This window comes from Alexandromys fortis, unplaced genomic scaffold, assembly GCF_014885135.2.
Source record: "Alexandromys fortis isolate MF-2015 unplaced genomic scaffold, M_Fortis_MF-2015_v1.1 scaffold_42, whole genome shotgun sequence".
Classification (NCBI taxonomy): domain Eukaryota; kingdom Metazoa; phylum Chordata; class Mammalia; order Rodentia; family Cricetidae; genus Alexandromys; species Alexandromys fortis.
In genome coordinates, this window is record NW_026067934.1 from 11385875 (window position 1) to 11412418 (window position 26544).

General features: G+C 41.4%; 2 long non-coding RNA genes across 4 annotated transcripts in view; one reads left to right on the plus strand and one right to left on the minus strand.

Moving 5' to 3' along the window:
• Positions 1-6082: 6082 nt before the first annotated feature.
• On the minus strand, positions 6083-13330 carry LOC126504124 (uncharacterized). Its single transcript, XR_007592511.1, has 3 exons — positions 12867-13330; positions 8518-8592; positions 6083-6362 (listed from the first exon to the last, which is right to left on the minus strand). It is a non-coding gene; the product is annotated as an uncharacterized lncRNA (long non-coding RNA).
• The window catches only part of LOC126504122 (uncharacterized), a 74889-nt gene continuing 59144 nt past the window's right edge, over positions 10800-26544 (plus strand). For all 3 annotated transcript variants that reach the window (XR_007592508.1, XR_007592507.1, XR_007592509.1), the window contains exons 1-2: positions 10800-11371; positions 13325-13503. This is a non-coding gene — a long non-coding RNA (uncharacterized lncRNA). The remainder of the gene's footprint in view (positions 11372-13324; positions 13504-26544) is intronic.

Consider the following 26544-nt stretch of genomic DNA (forward strand, 5'->3'; position numbering starts at 1 on the left):
GCCTTTAGAAGAGGCTTCTATGGAGGTTCCATTGCCAGCATCTGTACCATGTCCTCTGTGTTTCTGCTTTTCTGTCTAAAGCCAGTCCTAATGACACTTCTGCTTTACATCCCCACCCCTGTAATGTGACTGCAGCTACTCTCCCAATCTTCTCAATGATATCGGACTCTTGCTCTTTCCTGGATCCTTCTTATGAACACACTACTACCCTCTGCTATGCAAACAGAGAAGCCTCTCTCTACTAGCCCGACCCTTTATTCCTTCTCACTGGTTGCAACAGAAACCCTGGAAAACAGTATCTATGCTCTTTGCCTCCAATGCATGCCCTCTTGATCATTATTACTCCTGCCTCATCAGTCCCTTTGCAAATCCCTCCTTGAAAATTGCTCCCGTCAGCATTACCTGTGATATTCATATTGTTTTAGCCCATGATTACTCACTAATGTTTATCTTGAATAGTTAGCATGGTTGAACATGGATGCTCCTTAGTGACTCTTGAATACACTGTCCACACTTGGCTTGCAGTGTGCTGCATCCTCATAATCACCATTACTTGAACTTTTTGCTTGAGCTTCCTTCTCCCTCTGTTCTGCTGTTAGAATAGTCTCAGTTCTCCCATGTATCCACCCACTTTCCTATGAATCCCACCCTGTTCCATGGCTGTAGCTACTTTCTATCTGCCAGCAACACAACACCTTAGAGGACCAGTCCAGACGTTCACACTCCAGATTCCTACATACAGCTGCCTACTTGGCACCTCCGCTTGAAAGGCAGCTCATCTTCTCAAGCTGAAAGTCTCCCAAACCTGACTTCTCATTCTTCTTCTTCCTGCCAAACCCACAAGAGCTGCAGACTACTTTATCCTTGATAGCAATTCCATTTTTAAAGTTCCAGACCATAAAGTTATCCTCGAGTTTTCTTCATCTTCGTCATGTCTAAGCATCAGGAAGTATTATAGTCTATCTTTGATATCTGTCTGGAATCTGATCACTTCCACTGCCTCGTCTCCTGTCTCTATCCAAGCCACTGCCATCTGTTTTATGAACCTGTGCAGTTGCCTCCTGGCTGTCCTTGCTGTCACCTTTGCATCTATTTCCACCACGAAAGCCTGGTTATCCCTTTCAGAGGATCATATCACATTGTTTTTCTAGTATTCCAAAATCTGCCTGTCATATGTACTCACTCCCCAAACAGCCCGTGCAGCCTGCTTCCATCATTTCTGCTCTATGTCCAAATGACACATCCCTCTCAAAATTTCTAGTGGGATCGACTGAGGTTAGCTAGCAATAGAAAAGAAGGCAGGAACGGTAATGTCATCAGTTGTTGGTAATGACAAAACAGTGTCGTCCATTTCCATGCTCTTCGCTTGGAATCTTACATCTTTCACAAGTTCCTCCTGAATCTCTCTTTACATCGTATTTTTCATGGTTCTTCCTTCTCTTTCTCACTTTTCTTGCTTGTAAAATTTGTAAAACTATGACAAGCTATGACCTTCCTCACAGGATTGTTGTAAAAGTGTGCAAGATTCTGCACATCCAGGATCTTCTTGGAAAATGGACCACATGAACAGAGGATAACATCTCAGACTCACGGCACCAGCATGTGTCTCGTGCCCCTGCACTACTGCCACAAAGGCTTTCTCTTCAAATGTTTCACCTGGCAGCCTGAAAAACAAATGGAACAGACCAAACCAAACTAACAACAACAAAAAACCTAACCCACATATGTTGCTATGGCAACATTTGAAAGGGAGTTAGCACCCAAGGAAGCTGTAAGCACCTCTCCCAAGCAGGGTGCTGGGAAAGACACTTTGACCATTTAGAAAGCTGCAAGAACCTTTGCTTCCATGCCTTGTGAGACCACTTATCCTTGTCAGCTCCAGTTGATTAATTAGTGCTCCTGCAGAAAAGAAATGCCACTCATTGTGTATTCGTCTCCATGCCTGAAGCTGATGGGGCTTACTTCTCTCTGCTAATTGAAATGCTTCCCACACAAAAGCAATAAGGCTGGCTTGTCACTTTCCCAGAGAGTACACACTCACCTGTGGCTCTGGAGCATAGTCACTGCATTCAAATTGTGACAAAAGAAATGTGTCATTATTCAATCATCTGGTTTAAAAATGCCCCCCCCCCCTTTTTTTTGTTAAACAGATTAATGGATCCAGAAGAAGAAAAGACTCAGACTTAGAACACTGCTGATGAGTCTTTATCCCATCTATTTAAATTCCTTACAAGCTTCCTGATGTGAGGGCTTGGCCTGTAGAAGGGTATCTTTACTGATGGAGCTGCATAGCTTAAGGGTGGGGGCAGGTAGAGAGGGGGGCAGCTAAGTCTAATTGGCTTTATGTTTTAAATGTGAGCAGAAAAACAATACACGAACACCACCAAAATGTATGAGGCTGGAGCCAGAGAATCTGAGTTGGTTTGTACAACATGTTGCAGGCAAACAGTGGCTAGTATTCTTTATTAGTTGAATCTAAATTTAACTTAGTGTCCAGCTGGAGAGCCCAGGCTGTCAGGCTGTGTTCATTGCTTTGTGCTCAGTTGTGTACTATGCGGGGGGTGGGGGGGATACCCAACACCTCTACAGGGTAGCATCACTCATTACCTGTGGGCCCCAGGGGTTAGGCATTGGATTTCTCTGTGCCTAAGTTTTTCTTCTATAAAATGAATGATATAATAAAAATGACAATAGCCAAATGTAGAATAGCTGTGAAGATCGAAGTCACTGGGGAGGAGTTTGAGCCTTTGTGCTTTCAGGGGATGGATGAGCAGAAGGTCATGCAAACACAGTTGCTTGCCCACCAAGTATGGCAGACATATAGAAAGACAAATAATGCAAATGTTACACCTTCTATAAAGTACAGCCATTCAAAAAGCAAAGGAATGAGGTTCATTTTGATGAAGGAGAATCAAGATATGTTGGGGAAGGTAGAACAGGTGAGCCGGGTTAGTGGCGGGAAGGGGAATGGTCTTTCTAGACGGAAGGGAGAATCTAGTCAAGAGATGAAGGTTGGGGAGCACAGAGTGCCATGGAGGCCCCTCTTTCAGATGGCCTCTCTGGAATAGCTCTGTGGAGGGGATTAGAGACAAGCCTTGGGGTGTAATTAGATAAAGGGGGAATCTAGATGAGCAGTTTGGGCTTATTCTGTAAAAGTTGGGAGCCATTTTTAAAAAGCTGTTGAGTGACAATGGCAAAATACTTTCAAAATTCCAGTCTTGGTGTAGCTGAGGGCATTGCTCTAGGGAAGAAGTGTTGAAGGGATAAACATGCGTGGTTAAGATGTGAAGGAGGCAGGAACATGTGGAACACATTACCAAAGGGAAATCTGCATACTGAGGCAACTAACAGATGTGATGGCGAGTCTGAGGCAGAGGCCAAGGACAGATTAGCGCTGAGGCTACCGGCAGTATGGTGACAGGGAAGATGGATATGCTAGGGACCTGTGCTTGTGAAATGAGTAATTAGCGTCATTTATGGTCAGGGATGTCAAGATGTAGAAAAAGCTGAGTGGGACAGGAAGCTCCTATAGCCCCTACTGGAGGTCTCTGGATCTCTAGCTTTGCCTGGGACTACTGTGGCACAGCACTCACATCACCCACGTACCCTGTGAGACGAAGCTTGAATGTCCACCCACTTTTATCCTTTCCACTGTAGGAACAGAGGTCTGAGTCTGCTTGACCTTGATGCTGACATCCCTAGCCATCTGTCTGCAAACTGAACCTTTGCCAGTTTTCAGAAATCTGTGAAGAGCTAGCTCCCATAATCAAGGACAGGATATCTCTGTGGGGGCTTGCTGTGGTGACAGACCTTGGTTCCAGCTACTGGACCTGTCACAGGTATCAACAATGGACAGACCTTCCAGCCAGGCCTTGCCATATAACCCCCCCCCCAAAAAAAATTATTATTCTTTTCTTCCTTTTGTCTTGGTTCCAACTGTTCTTATTTGTTCCTTTAGCAAGCAGTTCTTGAGTGCCCACTGTATGCCCAACAGCATTATATGATGCGATTGCAGAGCACTCCAAGGTGCTTACACTGCACATGCCTGCTACCGCGTACCCTTCCTTGTCTGCGAGTAGAAAAAGAATGACTCGGGGAAAGTTAGTAAGAGGCTTTAGAGAGTGGGCTTGGTTTTTGGCGGTTTGTCATGGCATTATTTATGGTTAGAACCTGCAGGTTATTTATAAATCGTTTGCCCTCATTTTGCAGACAAGTAGTGGATCCAGGGAGAAGGCCAAGTGATTTCAAAGTTCATAGGATATCTTGTCAAAACTAGGTTAAGATTTCTCATTTTCTGAAAGATGCCATAAAACTCCTTTTCTCTCTCTTCAGGCTAAAAACCCAGAGAAGGTCTTCACAGGATATCCTAGCACAAATTCTTAATTTTATGGAATCATCTATTCATTCCTTCGCATCCATTATTAATTCCTGTAGTGTGGATAAGACAGGAGTGTGGGCTGGCACAGCCAGGGATGGTGGAGAGATGCATTGCGTGGGTGATGCAGACAATAGAGAATGGGTTTGAATGTGGCAGATCCATCAAGTGCACCACTGAAGCCTGCATGTAGGATGGTGGAAGGAAGGATATACTCTAAGAAAATGATTGGCTATGAAAGGGAGGGTGATACCCGAGGGTCCTGCATGCTCTTCTTATGCTTGTCTGCAATAGCTCTTCTGCTTTGTTTGGGGACTTGGTACTTTCTCTCCTTTTTCCACACTCCATTGTAGTTCATTATTCTTCTGGCAGAACTACTGTCTCCCTTCATCTTGGCTTATGTGTCATCTCTCTCTCTGTCTCTCTGTCTCTCTGTCTCTGTCTCTCTGTCTCTCTGTCTCTCTCTCTCTCTCTCTCTCTCTCTCTCTCTCTCTCTCTCTCTCTTTCTCTCTCTCTCTGTATCACTTCTGCACCCACCTCCATCTGCGAGCATGCATAGGGGAACCCTGCTTCTGAGATGGACCTCTGTTCCATTGTAATTGGGAAAAAGGAAACAGGCCAGTCTGTACCAGGGATGTGAAAGTTGGGCTCTCCAGGTAGTGAGACTGACCTTGGGAATATGTGATCTAAATTGTCCAGGCTGCTACACAGAACTTGGAAATGGAGCTGGAGGCAAACACCCAAGAGGTGGAGAGTCACTGAGTTCTGAGGACAATACTTGGGCTCATAAATAGAATCACACCTGGCCAGATCTGTCTCAGCTATGTGACTTGATAAAGTCTTAGTTTTGTGTAAGTGTCCTATTGGTTTTGTTTTGTGACATTGCTAAGTGAACGATTCATAGCTGATGAAGAGGCATGGTAAGAAAGGAAGCTGTAAAAGCAGTGTCTCTCAGCCACTTTGTCTCGTGGAGTGTCATATTAACAAGGGTCTCAGGAGATGGTTGCCACACGAGAGACAGTGGGATGCCACCTCCACAGTGGTGCAAAGAGGGCTAGAATTTCACCAAAATGGAGAAGCCTGGGTTGGGGTTGGCCTTCAGACAGTGTCTTACCTGTAAGGCACTGATTACTGATTGCTGTTCAGATACTTGTTAAGTAGCCACAAGGTACATATCCAAGGCTGAGTGTAGTGACAGCCTTAGCTGTTTGCCCTGATTCATGTTCCTCCATTTCTTCCTTCCCTGATGCCCCATGTACCCAACACACAAAATGAAAATGCTACCCAATGAGCAGAGCAGGCATGTGCAATTGGAATGAGTCAAAACGCTTGTTTTTAAAAACTGATTTTATGTCTGGGAATGCAGTTCTGTGGAGAAGTGCTTGCCTAATACCTGTGAGGCCTTAGATTTCAGCCCCAGTTCTGGAAATGAAATAAAGTTTTTTTAAAAAAAGGGCAGGAGGTTAGGTTTCCAGATTGTAAAGAGTTTCCGTGTAGCTCAAATTCAACTTCACCTTGAATGTCTTGCATTGTTATGATATAATTTATTACAATTCATAAACCAGTATTAATACAACATTATTAACTAAAAGTTCATACTTTATTCACATTTACTTAGCTTTTACCTAATGTCTTTTTTTCTGTTCCAGGCTCTCATATAGGATATCATATTACATCAACAGTCACGTCTCCTTAGGACCTCCCCCATCCCCTCCCAACTGCAAGTTTCTCCAGGGTTTTCTCAGTTTCGATGACTGAGGCATTTGAATTTTTTATTTATGTATTTATTGTCCACAGTGATGGCTTCTATGAAAACATGTTCATTGATGCATGTCCCTTCGACCACATCTGTTCATTGCTATTTCTCCTTCTTTCCTTCCTGCTGGTTTCCTTCTCCTCCCTACATGGTGCTTCTTCCACTTTCATGGATGAGTGACAGTTCTGATAGCCCTGCCTCCTCTGCCAAAGGACACTGGTGGTGAGTTTTCTGGAAGGACAATCACAGATATTCAGGCCTCTTTCTTAAAAGGCATTAGGATCCAAGTTATATAAAAATGTCATTTTTTTTTGCTTAAATTGATATTCTCCCACATGAGAGTTATTTTTCTCCATTTTTTGGCTATACAACTAATTGTAATTTATTTTATACTTTGAGTTGTAACACATCATTATTTATTATTTTGGTTACTCACCAAGAGGGATTGGGAACTCTGTCTATTGGTACTGTAGTTGTTCTGACAGACTCCCATCAATTTTCAAAATAATTTTTATAGTATCTGTTACAATAAAATGTTGGAGATTTATTTTTAAGTTTTGTTTTCTAGCTCTAGAACCATCCACTTTTCAAAGAAGCCCTAGTTTCAGTTACTAGAGAATGACATTAGAAACCAAGGTCTGGGTGATAGCCATGCTGGTGGTTACTGGGGTATTTTTGTTTCTAGGCATTCCCAGATGATGGAGTGAGGAAATGTGTATGTATACCAACTTATATATGAACAAATCGAGAAATACTTTTATATGTAAATATTTCTCCATACCTGTATACGTACATGTCTCCAACTCTAAGTCATCTGCATCAGCCTTGATTCTTTCATTTGTTGCTCTATAATTTTCCACTTCAACAGTGAGAAACATAGTTTATCTATCACACCTAATCAAACAGCTCACACACACACACACACACACACACACACACACACACACACACACACACACACACACAGAGCTGTGGTGGCTCTAATGAACCGCTCCCAGGCTCATAATCTTTGAATATTTCTCCCCTAGCTGGTGAAACTGTTTGAGGAGGATCACAAGGTATGGAATTTTGGCGGGAGGTGTGGCACTGATGGTTGTGTCTCAAGATGTAAGCTCTCAGCTGTTGCTTTAGCGCCACGCCTTCTGCTTTGTTGCCATGCTCTCTCTACAGTGGCCATGGACTCCCTTTCTGGAGCTGTAAGCCTCCAATAAACTATTTTTTTTTGTATAAGTTGTACTGGTCATGGTTTCTTACCACAGTTATAGAAAAACAAGACAAGAGTAGTATCAGAATTGTGAACTTGTATCCCACTGAAAACAGTGTTATCAACTAGAGCACTTTCTTACACGGCACTTTCGTGAAAACCCTTTTACAGCTAGTCTCACCGGCTTCACTCATTCCCAAGGTTGCCTAGTCCGCCAAGCCTCTACCTCTGTACCTACCAATTCACCCAGGCTGTTTCATAATAGAGTTAGAGTCGTCCCCAAACAGTCTTATTCTGTTCTGGGACATATTAACTTACTAAATCCTTTTCCTAAAAAAGAAATGCATACACTAAAATTTTCTGAGAAAGAGAACTTCGTTTCTGTTGTGAAGTTCTATGGATTTTGATAAATGTGTACACATGTCCTCTATTATAGAGTAACACATAGTTGTTTTGCCATTCCAGAAAGACCCTTTCTACTTTATTTCTTCAACACAGCTCCTCAAGTTCCCCAGACCCTCAAGCAACCACAGGTCATTTTTTTTTTTGGCTCTGTAATTTTGCCTGCTATAGAATTTCATGTAGTTGAAATCAGATATGTGGATTTTCCTTTACTTAGCAGCAGCAATAAAGATGGCACTGTTTTTTTCATGGCTTGACCATTCTTACCTTTTTAAGTCACCAAATAGCATTCTATTACACTGATGACCCAATTTGTCGATCCAAGTCTGTGGGGCTAACTATCAGTTTGCAAGTGACACAGAGATGTATTAAATGATATTGGCAAACAGCAACTCAAGAATGAAGAGATTCTCTACTACCACGTTTCTCCCATAAATGCACCTTTAGGAAGAATAATGGAGGGGAAGAAATACAATTTAGTAAGATTGATTTTTAGAAGAATATCAATCTAATGAAATACTTTACCTAGCTATGATTTAAGAAAACCAAAGATATTAAAAAAACTTTAGTGAGACAATTGGAGGAATAATATTCTTTGGCTATTTAATGACAGTAAGGATTTTAAAGGAATTAAAAATTACAGTTACTGTGTGGTTAAAGCAATTATATATTACTGGTAAATGCTAATGTGTTTTTGAATGCAATGGCAATGACTTACTATGATTTGCTTCATAGCAAGCAAGGCGAGAGGGAAGGAAGAGTGGTAAAAATATAACTCACTGAAGACAGCGATGTTGGTCTGGTGTCTTCACCCCTATGTTTCAGTGTCCTTGGTACAGCATGATATGCTTCATGCTATCAAAAGAAATGTAAACACGAAGCCACCATGAGCCCTTTTCCTCCAATGATAACCTGCAATATAGGCTAGGGCAATGGTGACACAAAGTGATGGAGTAGCAACCAATAATTGATTTGATACTTGACACCGCTTGGTTGACTGAGAACCTGGGAGTAGATAGCCCAGGGACCTAGAGTAAAACTAAATAATACTGGCCTAAAAGGAAGAAAAATGTAGCAATAAAATTATTTCTAATGATATTCTGTTATACTCAGGGATCAGTACCTTGTTTAGACACCTTTAGAGAAGCTTCCTCCTGCTGTAGATGGGATAATAAAGAGACCTACAACCAAGACATGATGCAGAGAAAGAGACCTTGGAACACTCAGCTCGAAATGGGATGTCTCCATCAACCCCCCCCCCCCCCCCGCCCCCCAGAGCTCAGGGACCATCCCTAGAAGAAGAGGTGGAAAGAATATATAGAAACCAGAGGGGATGGAGGACACCAAAAAGACAAGACCTTCTAAATCAACAGCAGCAAAGTTCTTAAGATCTCACAGAGGCCGAGGGCGTATGCACAGCGCCTGTGCAAATTTGCACCAGGGCCTCTGCATTTTCATCAAGCCTGCCAGTTAGTGCTTTTATGGGGCTCCTGAGACTGTGAACGAGCAGGGCTCTGATTATTGTGCCTTCTCTTGGGCTCTTTTTCCTTTGTTTGTCTTGTCCTATTTTGATGGATAGTTTTTATTTTATCTTGTCAGTTTATTTTGTTATATTTAGAAATGAATGAATTGATGAATAATTGAACGAGTGAAAACCTAGTCATAGGGTAAAGGCTAACAACCAAACTGTCATTTATACCTGCTGGGACACGGAAAACCAGTTTTCTCCAATGGAGTGACACTGGGCATATCAAATCATTCCAGGGCAGATCTCGTGTTCAGGAGGAGTTGACCAACATACAATGGACTCCACAGTTTTGTTTTGTTTTTCTTCCTGTGTCTGTGCTTCTATTTGTCTACAGTTTGGTGTTTTCTTTTCGGGTGCATTTAATTTGCTTTTTTTGTTTAGGGGTTGTTTTTCTTATTTATTTATTTATTTATTGAGAAAAAAACTGAAATTTGGGAGTGTAAGGATGGGGAGAGGATCTGGCAGGACTTGGAGGATGGGAAGAAAGACCAAAATATGTCTAAACTTAAAAATTGTTTTAAATAATAAAAAATGTGTGGCAAAAATTAAACAAGATTGGCTGTCAACCCACAGTTTGGGTGGGTGAAAGAGTCATTGGGCCATTATATTATAAAATATAATATAATATAATGTAATATATATTATATTATATATTATATATTATTCTTTAAGCCTTCTTGCATGTGTTTGGAATTTTGCATAGTTACACAACTGATGAAGCCTTCTGGGTTATTGTAGCTTAAGTGGAAAGACAAATAGTCCTCTGTACACAGGAGACTGTCACTATAACCTTGAGCGAGAAAGACAGCTCAGCTTTACAGAGCTAATATTCTTTGCTAATGAGAATAAATTATTAAGAGAGAAAAATGCAGGGCCTCGGAGATGGCTCCATTGGTGGAGTGCTTGTCTTGTTCCTAAAACCCTGGGCGTGGCACTGGCTTGTGATCCCAGCACCTGGAAGATGAAATCAGGCAGGTTCCTGGGGCTCTTTAATCAGCCTGGCCTAATCAGTGAGCACAGGTTCATGGAAGATCCTGTCTCAAAACATAAGGTAGCCCAGGCAGTGGTGGTGCACACCTTTCATCCCAGCACACGGGAGGCAGAGGAAGGCAGATCTCTGTGAGTTTGAGGCCAGCCTGGTTTACAAATAAGAGTTCCAAAACAGCCAGAGCTGCAGCACAGAGAACCCTGTCTTGAAAAACAAAAACAAGAAGAACAAGCAAGCAAACAAACAAACAGCTTCCCCCAAACCTAAAAAACACAAGGTGAACAGCTACTGAGGAAAAACAGCTGAGGTTGTGCTCTGGCCTTTTACATACATGCATACCTATATGCATATTCACCTGCCCACATTCCTGCACCCACATGAATACATGGACACATTAAAGGAAAATGGTAAGTCATCGAGGGGGAAAATGTATTTGTGATAAACATCATTGACAAAAATGCCATATTAAAAATTCTCAAGTCCAAGCTCGGCAGTGGTGTCTCATGCCTTCCAACACTCAGGAAGCAGAGGCAGGTGGATTTCTGAGTCTGAGGCCAGCCTGGTCTACAGAGTGAGTTCTAGGACAGCCAAAGCTACACAGAGAAGCCCTGTCTCAAAAAGAGAAGAGACTCCTTTCCAGAATAGGGTGTCTAATGTCTAATCTGGGAGAAAAGTTACTCAAGATCATTAGCCAACAGAGACATGCAAATTAGGATTAGAATAGTTTATTTTCAACACACTTGCCAGCATTATTAAAATGAAAGAGACAGACCATGCTAATACATAAGAGGATTGTAGAACAGCAGGACCTTTTAGATGCTCCTGAAATGAAGCGTAAATATCCAAAACCTTGGAAAACTGTCAGTATCTATAAAAGCTGAACATTAACATGTACATATACATCTATGCATATCCAGTAAAGCCACCCCTAGAGCTTAAATTCTCAGTTGAACTGTAAGTATACAATAGATGTTTGATGGGGAAGCTCAGCCAATCACATCTGGCTAGGGTGTGGCTGCCTGGAGCCCGGGTAGAAAAACAGGGGTAGATAGGTGTGTGCTCTCTCTATGCGGTGCTTGCTGGACCATTTTGGATTTCGGATCTTCCACTCTTGTAGCGTGAGTTTCCCTCTTTTTCAATTATTGAATTTATATCTGTTGTTCTTGTGCTGGTCTGATTATTTATCGTACCAACCGAATATGTCAACAGATGTTCAAGAATATTCAGGACACCCTGAAATGACCCCAGGCACACTAACGGAATGGATTGTAGTGACACAAGACTACAGAGGAATGCAAATTAAGAAACTGCCTTTTCCTTTCTCTCACACCACAGATGTAAACCTGGCAATATGTCTCTGAACCTCTGTTAACTTCTTCCTTTTGAGACAATGTCTTACTATATAATCCGGGCAGTCTTGAACTCCTGAGCCTCCTACCTCAGCTGCCCAAGTGCTAGCACTGCCCAGCATGCCTCACTCATTTTATCTGGTTGGATATTAATGGTCAAGTGAACTAATTAGACAATACATACCCACAAATAGTGGCGTACAGAATGTCATTTGGACTACAAGATGAAAGGGTAGCAAGACCTTCTACTTGCTGCCCATCTTATCCTTCTGAGTGGGTCATTTCAGCAGGAAGGAGGTGCTCTGAGCAGGGTCGGTTCTCTGTCACTGTGATTGTGATTATTAGGGTGGAGAACTGTGTTCCTTTAAGGTCACACCTTTGACAGAGAAGCTGTGTTTTATTTTCAAGTGCATTTCTCCAGCCTACCGACGTCTCCTCAGAAAGGAGAGTGCTTTGGTTCTATGCAGGTGTGTGAGTGTGTGTTTGTGTATGCATGTGTGGTGTATGCACACATGCGTGCATGCATACCTGTGCATGTGCTTGCAGAGACCAGAGGAGGATGCTGCATGGCCTGCTCTATCACTGTCCACATTATTCCTTTAAGATGGGAGCTCTCACTGAACCTGGAGCTAAGCTGGTGGTCATGAGGCCACAGAGAGCCTCCTGTCTCCACACCCTCCTGTGTGGGAGTTACCTGGAACTAGCTCTTGTAAACCAGGCTGGCCTCAAACTCACAGAGATCGAAGATTCACCTGCCTCTGCCCCCCCCCCCCCCACAGTGCTGGAATTAAAGTTGTGTGCCACCAGACGTGGGTTTTTTTTGTTTTTGTTTTTGTTTTGTTTTTCTCTCAAGTCCTAGTGCTTGAACAAGCATTCTTACATGCTGGGAAGTCTTTCTAGTTCCCTGATAAGCTCCCAGATCCTAGTATAGGCCTGACACATACTGGGTGCTGAAATGATCCATTGATAAATCCTGTTTAATTTATTATTAGCCTGATCCAATAAAAACCAGTCCCATTTTATGTATTTTGTGCATAACTGATCAAAAGTAAAGATACGACTAAATCACTTATGTGATTCATGTCTAGTCTGTGGTAGGCAGAACTCTGATTTGGCACAACCTGATAAAAATGCCTTTTCTCCTACACAAAAGTCACAGATTCAGTTGTGCTTCCTCTAATAATATCCACCGTATTGTAGTTTCACTGGGTCCCTCTAATACCTCCCAAATTGTAGTTTCACTGGGTTCCAGAGTCCTGCTTACCTTTAAGGATGAGTCCTTCATACTCAGGAAGCTCCTTGTCCTCTCAACAGTTCAGGGATCCAGGGTTAGGAGAAGGGAGATTCTTTGGAAGATTCTGTGGTCTAAGTTTGTATACAATGCTGTAGTTCCCCTTCATCTTCTGAAACTGTTACTGCCCCTCTCTGAGCTCTGCAGAACCACAGACTTCAACCTGAGTTTACAGAGACAGGATGTACATCTTCTCCAGACCCCAAACTGCCTAATTATAGGAAAAATCTGAGAACTATTAATACAGGCCATGGTGATAACCCCTTGGTGAGGTCAGACAAACCGTAGTTGGGAAGCCGTTCTCACTGTAGCTTTGGGGGCTGTAAGAAGACTGACGGCTGAGGTGAAGCTTGGCCCCTGTCATGTTCTCATTGATTTCTGGTTTCACATCCAGGGCCTTATATAATCCCACTCCATCTTTTCCATGACAGTTCTTCAAATGTTTCAAAGCAGCTTATTTCCCCTGGAGACTTCCAGAGGCCAGGGCCATTCAGAACTTGTCTCACGGAACACCGGCTTTCTAAGATGCTCCGTGTGAACGAATGGTTCAGTGACCGTGCAAGCAGCGCCTCTATTTCATCTCGGAAACTCTCATTTGAGGATCTGAGAGGTAAAAAAACAATCTCTTAATTTTGCTTCATCTATAATTGTTCAGGGAAATTTCCACTCATGTAACAGCTAACAATATCATCAAGAGGTGCAGACATCTTTTGAGAAAAGTAGTTACCAAATGGGGATTATTCAGGTTTTCCGTGGCAGGTTGAATAATGTCCCCCTCTCCCTCAACACCTAAGACATCCAAGTCCAGATTCCTAAATCTGTAAATGTTTCCTTATTTGGAGGAAGGGATTCTGCGTTGCGACATGATTAATGGTGTTGAGGTGGAGAGGCTGTGGTGGAGGATCCTGCAGGCTCGCCGTGTAATCACTATCTTTGTAAGATGGAGCAGAGAGAAAGTAAAAGTCCTCAAAGAAGCAAGAGCTAGGGATGATATGAGGAAGGGAGACTGGCCTGGAATGAGGAATTCTCTGAAAGCCTGGAAAGAGTAAAAGAAAAATAAGGTATTCTTCCTTAGAAATTGGGCAGGGAACAGCCCACCAACACTCCATACCACTGAAGACGATTTGGTAACTCTTGCCTAAAGAATGATCAGAAAGTAAATTTGTGTTTGTCGAAGCCACCATGTTTATGTTAAGTTGTTATGGCAACAAGAAACAGATGCGTCCTTACCATGTCATTGCCTGTTTAAACCCTTCTATATCTTCTGAATATTCTTGGGAATGAAGTCTAAAGGTCTGTACCCAATCTCAACTGCTTTTCACCCAGAACTGTGCCATACTCTCTTATCCCTGATGGACCTGTGACACTGTTTCATAACCCTACTAAGTGCAGTCTCATTGCAGGGACTTGGGCTTGTGCCTGCTAACCTTTGTCCTGGGGACTATGCTTTCCACGTGGCTTGCACCTCTCTAAAATGGTCTTCAATCCTGGACTTCCACCCCCAGCCTTCCTAACTCTTCCATCTCCCAGTCTTTCCTATTATTTTGCTTACAATCTCCATTACTCTGCAACATTTCTTTCTACCATTGTTGACTTATTTATTATCTTAAAAAATATTGAGCAGAGAAGATATCCAAACACAAAGCAAGTGCTTGGAATACATTGGTTGTTGATGTCTAAATGGCTAATGGAATACAGATGTGACTCCAACTTTCTTTTGTCACCCTGGTAGCTTCTCTTGGAGCATATCTTGGTTGATTTACGTATCTGAAATGAAGACTCCCAGAGCTGACTTCAGTAGTGTGTGCCAGAGATGACCTTGGCAAGTAAAGCAGAGACAATATTTCTTGAGTTTCAGGGAGCTTATCCTTTATGATAAAATTGTAAAGCATTTGTTTTGAAAAGGAGCAAAGTTAGAATGTCTTTAAATCAAATTCAGATAGTGCCTTGATCAGTTCTGACTATCTTAGTGAATCACCGTAGACTGTAGTTTGTGTAGCAGAAATTAATTTTCTCATGGTTTTTGAAGCTGGTATCTGAGATCTGGGTGTAGTGTGCAGTTCTATTCCTAGAAGGCACAGTCTTATAGGGTCAGGAATCCACTCTCATGATCATATTTAGTTTTATCTTTTATATTCCCAACTGATATTGGGGGTAAGAGCTTCAGCAGATGTCTTTTGGGGAAGACAGTTTAGCCTGTGAGCAAGGGATTGACATCACTGCTGCCCATTCTCAAGGCATTCCCAACCTTCTTCTTTCCACTTTATTATTTTTCTAAATTCTTGTCACTGTATTGTTTCTATAGATTTTACTTATGGAATGTTTTTCTTAGCGTGCTTGAGTATAAACAATACCACTAATGAAGACATTGACACACACACACAAATCATATGTACACACACACACATACACACACATACACACACACACACACACACATATATACTTATGATTGTATGTTCTTGATGCCTAACCAGTGGTTAGCAGGAAGTAGGTCCTCAATAATGCATGTGGGTACTTGAATAACTTAGCCAGAAACCTGTATTTATATAAATGTTGACCAGAAATTAACTTTAAAGTAATTAGTATTTTATATGATCTCTACAACAAAAGGCCCAGCTGCTTATAGAGTTCTCCTCCCCCTTTTCCTAGGAGCACAACCTGGTTACATTCCTCATTTCCCCAGTAGATTGGTATAGCCGAGAGAACAAGAGGGGCAGAACTATGCCTCAATCATTAGTAAGCTCCATTAAACCTCCCAAACTAGTTTTATCTGCTCTTTACCTCCCTTCCCATGACACATTAATGTCAGGACAGCATCAAACACCAGTTTTTTAAAATAGGGGGAATTCTACTAGTTTGGAGCCTTGTACAGCATCCAGAAAACAAATGGGAAATGCCTTGGATCATTTTTTTTTTGTTGCAGAATTACTTCTGTGACACATGGGCTTCTTCGGTTGATATGTTTTTTTTTCTTTTTTATAGTAGTCAGCTTGTATTGTCCTAGCAAATAAATTTGTACAAATAATTGTTCAACCCAGGAAAGGGGTTAACATGCACAGACATTCAAGACAGATGCAGGGCAATGTTTTCATTAATACCGTTTTTTTTTCCTCCAGTGTCCCAACGCTAAGGTCTCTGGAGAACACACAACAAGCTTGGAATGATAGTGTTGAGGAATGGGTTATTGGAAACTTGGCCTCACTTAAAGGGCATCTTTAAACCGTTCACTTTCTCTTCTAGGTGGCAGAAAGCAATACCTCTGCTTTAGCGTTGCTTTCTCATCAGAATGATTTATGGAGGCTTCTGAATTATTGGGATTGCAGCAGCATTTGGTTGTTCCCCAGGGGCCAATGCGCTGTCGTTGAACGATTGACAGCCTTGCAGTTGCCCTCTCATGCGCCCTCATTTGCAAAGGCGCATGGAAGCACCGTGAACCCCAGAAGCCCTTGGTGAAAAATCAAATCAGCAATTTGGTGTTTTCAGTACAGAGATGCCAAAGGCTGGAAGCAGAGTGGACAGAGACCATTGGAGCTGACACATGCATTCCACGCCAATATTGCACGCATCTGCAAACCTTAATCCACAATTTAGAAGACATTTATTTATGTGGTTTCCTTATTTGACAGCTACAATGTGCCACGAGGTAGGTGGGAACACATTTAAGTTTCTAGTGTTTTGTTGTGGTTTTTTTTTTTTTTTTTTTTTTTTTTTTTTTTTTGAGGTAGGGTCTCATGAAACCTATGCTGGCCTTGAACCCATTGTGTAAATGTGAATGTTTTGAACTCCTTATCCTTTTGCAACCATTTTTCAAGCCCTGGGAGTATAGGTGTGTGGCCACATGCTTGGCTAAGTTCTCTGGTTTTGAAGAAGAAACTGTTATTATAAAGAATTAAGGGGAATTAAACAAACAGATAAACAGACGGTTCTTTATCTCAGGGTGCCCTTAAATGTACTACATAGCTAAGGATGACTCTGGACTCCTGAGTCTCTGGCCTCTAACTCCTGAGTGCTAGCGATATAGGTATGTACTATCACACTTTTCTCATGCATGACTTGGGAATAAAACTTAGGGCTTCATGCATGTTATGCAAGCACTGTATTTACTGAGCTATATTGCCAACCTGCTATTATTTGGTAGCTAATATTCTCTAGGAGAAAGGGAACAAGCTCACTATGTAGGCAAATCCTACACGAACATACCCTTTCATGGTAGAGGTGCAAGTCCGGAGTCTAGATAGATGGGTATAGGAGGATATGCTATCCTGATGAATGACTAACCGTGTGGCTGTATATTTTGCTATAGAGGTGGGGGTCCGGAGACTCTCCCCGTTTTTGAAGGGTTATGAATAATTGTTGATGCTTTCTATGGCTGGGGTTGTATTTGACTTTGCATAAAGAAGCAACGGCAGAACTGAACCTTGAAGAAGAGTACTTTGTTCAAGAGGAAAGGGAATAGGATCCTCTAAGGCAGAATGTCTGCTCCCTGGAAATTCACCCCACTCAACAGCACAAGTATTATTTTAGACAATTCTTTCAGTTACAGGTTGATTAGGTTTGCTGTCTTGCCAAAACAATGTGGGAGAACATGGCATTCTAAGAAGAGAATCCTAGTGTTTGCACAATTCGTGAACTCACGCCAGAGATGTGTAAAACTCAAACTGCTCCGGCTGTCCCACCAAAGTTAGTTCACTAAGTTACTGAAAGCAGCCACAGTGGCTTGGGCATGACATGAAAAGGGAGACTTGGTGATTTCACAAGCATTTCTTTGCTTAGAATTTCAGAGGCGTTGACAGGGTCACACTTGAAAGTCTGGATTCAAACAGGCCTGCCCTAGGGACAGTCTAACCCTGACATTTTCAGAACCCGGTGCTTAACCAAGTGTGGACCAGAAATGAAACCACTGTCCCAGAAGGGCAGTGTTTTCAGGGTTCAGATCAGCTGAGGAGAGAGTGTGATGGAAAAGGGGATAGCTGTAAGAGTTTCTCCTAAATAATAAAGCTCTTTTTCTTTATTTGAATTTAGATATCAGGCTGCCCAGACTATCAAGGACAAACTGCCCGAGCCAGGTGTTGCTACTAGCACTGTTGTTTTGTATTTTGACCTTAGGAACTGACTCCGAGGAAGCTTTTTCCTACCAAGAAACTAAAGCTGTAAGGCTGATTTTATAGATTTATTTTCATTTGTAAAAATCCAGGGTTCTGAACCTTGACTGGAATCTGAGTGGCGGCAGTGGATCATGACTCTCTGTAGCCCAGGTTATCTGGCCCATGAACTACAAGAGGTTCTCTTTTCCCTACTTCCCATCATGCCATGGGAGCATTAGGCTACAGATGCAGGCTACCATATGGTTCTAGGTGAGATTTTGGACGCTGGGCTCAGGTCCACATACTTGTGCCTAAAGCACTCGCCCCACTGAGCCAGCTCCTTTGTGTGAGAAGTTACTCTTCCTTTTAGTCCCTCGCTTTATCATTTAGGATGTATTGTCCATTAGCACATCATGGGCCACTGGTGCCAGATTTGAGCTGTCCCCTTAACTCTGTGTCTTAAATGCTGTTTTTGTTAAACCAAGTTCTTGAATGTTTTAGTGATGTTTAAAGAAGTAGATTAGGATTCAGAAATTCATCTCCCCAGAGAAACTAAGGAAGTCTGAGTATGTCTTCTTCTTAGCGACAGAGCAAGGAGACAATGGAGACAGGTTGAGATGACAAAGATTATATGGGGTTCATTCTTCTCTTAGAGGCTGCAAATTCTTGTCCGATACACCTCATACTAGCTACGTGATGTTGAAAAATTAAATTGTTCTTCATTGAATTTTGTGGTGGTTTGAATAGGAATGGCCCCCATAGGCTCAAGTTCTTGAATGCTTGGCCCAGAGGGAGTGGCACTATTAGGAGGTGTGGCCTTGTTGGAGTAGGTATGGCCTTATTGGAAGTGAGTCAGTGTAGAGGCAAGCTTTGAATTCTTTTATGCTCAAGTTAGGCCTACTATGGAAGTCTTCTCAGTCTCCTTCTAATGCCTGTGGGTCAAAATGTAGAGAACTTTTAGCTCCTTCTCCAGCACTATGTCTGCCTGTACACCATCATGCTTCCTGCCATAATGATAATGAACTAAACCTTTGAAACTGTAAACCAGCCCCAATTAAATGTTTTCCTTTATAAGAGTTGCCATGGGTGTGGTGTCTCTTCGCAGCAATAGAAATCCTAACTAAGACAAGTTTCAATTTTTTTAAAAGTAATACCAGTACATAACTTTCCTAACTTACTGACTAGCAAAATAGGCTAACACCTTATTGAAAATCTAAGATGTTGCTTTGGTCAGGTGAGGCTAGGTTGTACTGTAATAATAAGCATCCTCAACATATTTTTTGTTTAAATTAGAAAAAAATTATATTTTGCTTGTGATACACATCTAAAATTCGGTGAGTTGGTAACTGGGCTTTTTTTCATTGAAATTTCTCAGAGATCCAAGGTGATAAAATTTCGCCTTGTAGCATTTCTCTCCTTGCACAACCATCATGTAGTCTTGTGGCTACTGCAGCAGAAAAGGACAGTCAAATCTGGAGAGATAAACAACGACATGTTATCTAGAAAGGACAGTATTTCTGATAATAACCCATTGGCCTAAAGCAGTTACATGGTCTTAATTAACTTTAGAGGATGTAGCATTGTTCACCTTGAATCTCGTGAGCTTTAGTGACATCCGTCATGAGTGGTATCACTGAATACCACTGATTTTAAGACATACGTCTCACGTTTTTATTTCTGAAGCTGAGATGTATTTTTCAAAATGACCAGTCCTCTTGCTTTCCCCGGCATTGGATCCCAGTTCTGAGATGTATTTTGAGGCTAAAAATACCTACAGTGCTTCACAAGACCATAGTGTTCCTCAATGCCAATGAGAGGATTTCTTTTCCTCTGCTCAATAATTCTCTCAGGGATCCAGAGTGTCAACACAAATGCTGATTTGTGGTTTAGAAGTTCCATGCCTGCTGTTGAAGACCCTTGCCTTGGGGAGTGATGTTTTCTTTTTATACATCCCTTTTACCTTCTAGGTCATTGTCCAGAGACATGTTTTTCTCTCAATTCTGTTTTCCCTTAATAATTTCTGAGCTTTTATAGTGATCGCTTCAGTCTTTTGTTTGCTTAAGTCATATTTTCTGATCAGAGGAGAGATGGAGGGTTTGGGACATCGTGAAATAGAATAAAGGAAAGACTGAAAGTCAGACTGAAGTCATATGAAGGGCAAGACAGGAAAAAAGAAAAGCATATTCCCTGGTTCTCTCTGATTCCCATGGAGTTTCTGGGCTCCAGATCATGTAGTACGGTGCCCTCCTCATGTTGCCACGAATGACATGTTATTTGGGAAGAAGGATAAGATTAATCCTCCACACTATTCTCATTTGCACCCCAGGCAACCTTTTATGTTTAATTTGGCATTAAAATCCTCTAATTATAGTCAAGATACTGACCTTTAAGGAAATCAGTGACTGAGTAAATGCATGCCCCTTTTTGGGAGCATCTTGTTAACACAGTATGGGAGACCTAACTCATTGGCATCCTTGATTGCTTTGAGGTCACCTGGAGCAGACCCAGGGGCCACATAGGCATCTGTTCTCAGGCCATGACTACTGTCATAGAGCTGAGAGTCATTCTGTCTAAAGCCCCAACCCCCTTTTTGTGCTTATATTTTCTGGGCCTTAACTTTTTTTTTATTTGAAAATTTTTCTTCTCTAGTCTTTCCTATCATTAGATTGCACTTGCTTATTGTTTTTGAATACTTGAAATATTATATTTGTGGGCCACTGTCTATGGTTTCCTGGTTGATATATTGTCTATGTGTCATCAACTTTCTCTCTGTCTCATATTCCTTGTACAACTCTGTCTATGCTATAACCTTCTTCCTTTTGCATGCTCTTATTCTCCTGCTGTTGACCACAGGGGTGTGTTTTGGTCCCTTCCTTTTGTAGCTCCCAGAGCCTGGAAGGTCCATTAGATTCATCTGTGACTCTCCTGCAGGGGATGCAAACACTGCTGAGCTCCCTCCTATGTGGCCACCTGCTTCTCTCCCAGTACAGACAGTCCTTCTGGGATTCTATGACCAGCAGACCCCCCCCACCAAGTTCCTAGTTATGCTTGTAGTTTAAGTTCCATTTTCCAATATTAACTTGATTTTGTCTCCTGGGCATGTGAATGGTACCACAGCTGGCTTTGGAATCTAACATGGGGCTCAGAAATGTGTACTATACTACCACTAATTGGTATAGCAAAACCCCATCAATCACCCAGAAAAACCCCCTTAATCACCCCACATACACTTCATGACACCATCATATCATGACTATAGGAAAATGAATAACTGGGGTCAAAATCATGACACTTAGAGAGTCAAGCAGACTCGAGTTTCTTCTATCACAGCTTAACAAATGTGAGTTTCCGACTTTTAACAGATGTTCTTGCCATTTCTCTGGGTTCTCTCTCCACATCATGTGTCTCATGCTGCCAGATGTGGACCTAGCCAACTCCTTGGACAGAGAGTTGTAAGCTGCTGGATCTGAATACAGGGTGGACCTGAGTGCAGATGACAGAATTTAGGAGTACTTGACAGTCACTCCAGTCTAGTCTCTTAGCAGAACACTGCCTTTGCTTTGCTCCAGATGGCTCAGCTTTCTTTGATTCTGACATTTTTTTTTAAAGAGAAGAACTATTAACAGAGACATGAAGATAACAAGATGCTTGAATGAAAGAGTATGTGATTACTTTGGAATAACAAAGGGGTAGGAACATCTGTGTGGTTGGGCTGGACTAGAAGGGATGTGGCACATAGCCTGAGAAATTTGCAACCAGATGTTTCTTCGCTGGGAAAACAAGCCGGTGTGATTCAGCACTCCCCTGCCCCCCAAGGCATCAGAAGCTGAAGCGAGAGTGAGCAACAGTTCACAACTCAGAAAGGAACAGATCATCTTTTCTGGCAAATTCCCTGTACTGAGGCTAGCGAGAGACAGGGTTAGTATGGAGAACCGAAATACACATGTAATACCAGATGGTGGGAACAACAGCCTCTCCACATAGTAAGTTTCCCACGTAGCTGTTCAAACAGCAGTCATGCTGGCTGTTTTTAAATTTTATCTTTACTTAAAATGTATTATTTCACCTCTATTTTATCCTATAACCCTTGCACCACTTCCAGTACTTCCTCTCAATTTCATGGCCTTTAAAAAATATTATTTTATGTGCACATACAGACACACAATGAAATGAATATACAAACACAACCTTCTGAGCTTATTTAGTGTATGTACATGTTTTAGACTTGAACACTTGGTATTGATACTGAATAATCAGGTGGGGGGGTTCATCCCCGGAGAAGACTGATTCCCCCTCTCAAAGCAGTGATTAATTGTCTTCATCTAGAGCTGGGCCCATGAGATGGTCCCCATCCATACTGGCAATGTCAACTCGTGTTGAAATTGTTCAGGTCTTGTTTAGACAGCTGTGCTCATGAGATTTGATGGGTATTTAACTTCTATATAATGTCTAGAGGGCATAGTCTTGCAGCAGAGTTCCTAATCAACAGACTCAGTGGGGTATGTGTGTGTGTGTATGTGTGTGTATTATACATATATGTATTATATATATGTAATTTTTTTGTAAATATAAAATAATATAGTAATATTTTTCTTGTCTTCTGCAAAATTCTTTAGTGCTATTCATCTTCCTTCTACCCCTCTTGTTTTTCTGTTTTTCATCTTCTCTCTTATATCTCTAGTTAATGTCCTCCTAGTCTTTCCAATTTCACTCTTTAACTATTTTACTATTCTCTTCTCTTGACGTCCCCCTCCCAGTCATAGTGTGTGTGTGTGTGTGTGTGTGTGTGTGTGTGTGTGTGTGTATTTTCTGGCTTCTGTGGTTACTCCAGGCCATATACTCACATCTGAGTATTTGGAGATAGGAATCACAGATAAGAGATTTGTCCTTCTGGATTTGGGTTATTTCACTTAATATAATATGTACAAGGTCCATCCATTAATTTTCAAATTTCATTTTTCTCCACAGCTGAATAGTATCCCATAGGATAAATGTATCACATTTTAATCATATATTCATCAGTTGAAGGACGTTTAGGTTGTTTCCATTTTCTAGCAATTGTGAATAGAGAAGCAATGAACATTAGCAAGTATCTCTGGAGTAAGAGGTTGAGTCCTTTGGGCATATGCCAAGCAGTGGTATATCTGGGTATATAGTATGGAAGATTAATTTTAGCTTTTTGAGAAACAGAACGTCTGCCTCTGTAATTGCCTCTGCAATCCCATTAACAATGAATGAGAGTTTCTCTTTCCCCAAATCTTTGACAGAATTTTTTTGTCTGCATTTTGTTGATCATAGTCATTTTGGCTTGAATAAGATGAAATCTCAAAGTAGTTTTAGTGTTTCACTAATTTCTAAGGATGACGAACACCTTTTTAGATATTTCTTAGTCATTTTATTTCTTCTTTTGATTAATCTGTTCAGCTCTACAGTCCATACTTTAATTTGATCTTTTTTTTATGGTCTTCTTTCATTTTCTCTGAGGGGAGCTGGAAATAAGTTAGGGGTGAACTTGAAGTTGAGCTAACCAGGCAGAAGAGAGGATCCAGTTGCGTAGGGTCTGGAAGTTTGAGTTGAAGGAGCAGGTGGCTTCAGCCAAAAGGATGAGAGTTTACCATCATCCACCTTTCTTTTGCCTAATGGCCCGTAACTGCTTTATCCCTGGTGATTTGAGTCGGATAAGTTATTATTAACAAGGAACTTTCAGGCTGAGCATGAGCCAGCTACAGGATGTTCAGTCTTCCGTTGTAAGACTCAAATTCCTGACCCTTCTTTTTGTTTTGTTTTGTCTATGATGGTCTTGCTTGGATGAAAGCCTGTGCAAAGTGTGCACGCAGTGCCCACTGAAGTCAGAAGAGATCATTAGGTCTTTGGGAACTAGAGTTAGATGGTTGTTAGCCAGCATGTGGATGCTGAGGACTGAATCTGGATCCTCTGCAAAAGTGACAAACGATCTTAACTGCTGAATCACTTCTCCAGCTCCTGAAGTATCTTCTATTTTTAAAATAAAATTTTATTTTTTGAAATGAAAAGGTAATGACATCATTTCCCTGCTTTCTTATTTTTTCCTTCCAACCCCTCTCATGTACCACCTCCTTGTTCTCTCTCAGATTCATGGCCTTTTTTTCTTTAGTTATTGTTAGGAACGAACACACACACACACACACACACTTTCTTAAATATATAAATTCAACCTGCTCAGATTCAGCCTGCTCAGTTACATAATGTCACTTAGATGACTGTGACTCAGCACTGGCCACTTGGCACAGTACAACACCTTGGGAGAGCTCCATTTTGAGGAAGACCCTTTTTCCTTCTCTCAGCCATCCTCAGTTCCCCGCAATTTCTTATTTTAATTGCATTGTAGCGTGAATTGTGCTAGAATGGACTAGAGAGAATTGCTAATTAGTGCTTTTGTATGATTAAACCCCAATCTTTAGCATCCATTTGATGATGATCATTCATTGATTTAATTGTTGTAAACAGGCATTGAACTGAAATAAAACCTCAATCATTTGCCCCAAAAGAGCCAAGATACCAACAACAATAACCCCCTGCTCTCAAAACAAAAAAAGGTCTCAATTTGGAGAAACAGTACCGCAGATGCTGGGGTCTGCCTAAGACTTCGTTGATAGGGAACTTCCTTCATACAATGGCTTTTGAGAGGTTGGACCAGGTAGGTGTGACTTTGGATACTAAAAAACCCCAGTCCTGCCCACTTGGCCCCTCTCCCATCCTCTTACCATAGCTGGATGGATTCTTTTCCTGTTGTTTCCTCATGGTGATCCATGAGTTCTGTTTTAATAAAGAAAAACCTTAGTATACCCTATTTGGAGCTAGTGTGAAATTATTTGATTTACACCCCCCACCCCATCTGACACGTTTTGCTTCATCTGAAACAGCACACAGGACTGGAGATTCAGACTTTACAAAAGGCAGTGGTAAAAAGACTTGAAATGATCAAGGAAATTATAGGAACTGATGGGCAAGGAGAGAAGGTACAAGGACAGGATTTAGCTTCACCAGTATGGGTCAAAGTCAGGGATGCCTGACCCAGAGTTTTAACTGCTTATCTGGTTATCTCCTTTGAGAAGCCATCTGGTACAAAATACCCTAAGATAGTCAAAGAATATAAATGGCAACCTATAAGTATGAGTGATCTAAAGAAAATTAAGCAAGCAATATATCTTATGGCTTGCACTCACCATTTGTTAGAGAAATGGTGAAAATGTGGGCTTCAAATAATAAGGCTACTCCAAATGATTGGCTTCAATTAATTTCAGTGGTCCTAGAAGATAGACCCCAGCTGTTATGGGAATGCTATTGGTGAGAAAAGGCAAAAATTTTAGAACAACAGGGAAAAGCAAAAGGATTTGAAACTTCCTAAGATTAAATTCTTGGCAAGGACTATTACTCCAATCCTCAGAACTAGACTCTCTATGACAAATGCACCTTGTCCCTATGCAGCACAGCAGTTTTAGATGCTTGGGACAGGATTCAAGAACTAGGAAAGAAGATTGAGTCATATATTAGTGTTAAACAGGGCCAGCGAGAACATTTTAGTGACTTTTTACAAAGGCTGTACAAGTAGGAGTAACAGACCCAGTAGCTGAATGTATACTTATTGAATCTTTGGTTTTTGAAAATTCCAGTGTAGAATGCAAAAAAATACTTGTACCCTTAAAGGTCAGATCAGAACCAATATATTAATAGATCTTGCATGCAATGAATGTTGATATATTGGTCTATAGTACCGAGGCTTGGGTAGGAGAAGCAATTTCCAATGGTATGAGGAAATACCAAAATGCCAAATGTTTTAATTGTGGCAGAATAGAACATCTGAGAAGGGACTGTACACAAGGAATTCCTAGAAATAATGTCTCCTCTGGGAATGGCAAAAGTAGAAGGTCTCAATCTTCTGGACTATGTAGGAGGTGTAGAAAAGGTTGACATTGGACCAATGAATGTAGATCAATGAAAGACAGACAAGGCAACCTGATACCATTGGAAAACTCCTTGGGGGGGATCTTACAGGCCCCCATGTCAAATGTGGTCCATTCATTCCCAGTCACTGTGAAGATTAGGTCTCACCAGGAAAATTAAAAAATCCAGTGCCTATTGTAAAAAGCCACACTGTTCTGGATGATGGAATAGACATGGAGAATGAAATAAAAAACTCTAGTAGGAATAAGAAACATATATTTTGAAAGACTTTTGTAAATGTTCAAAGACCAAAGCTAAGAGTGTGTATAAATAACATTGCACTTGAGGGATTACTAGACATAGATGTGGATGTGACTATCATTACTTCATAATCTTGGCATTCAAATTGGCCTCTTCAAGATGAAGATGCTCAATTCCTAGGAATTAGAACCCTATCTTAAGTGAAACAAAGAATGAGATGGGTTGAATACATAGGGCCAGAAGGACAAAGAGGAAGGCTAAAGCCATATGTGGCTAATATCACAGTGAATTTATGAGGTCATGACCTGTTGCTGCTGCAATGGAATACCCAGATTAAGATTCTTGCAGTCCCAGAAACTCATGTTTCTGGGAAGAATATT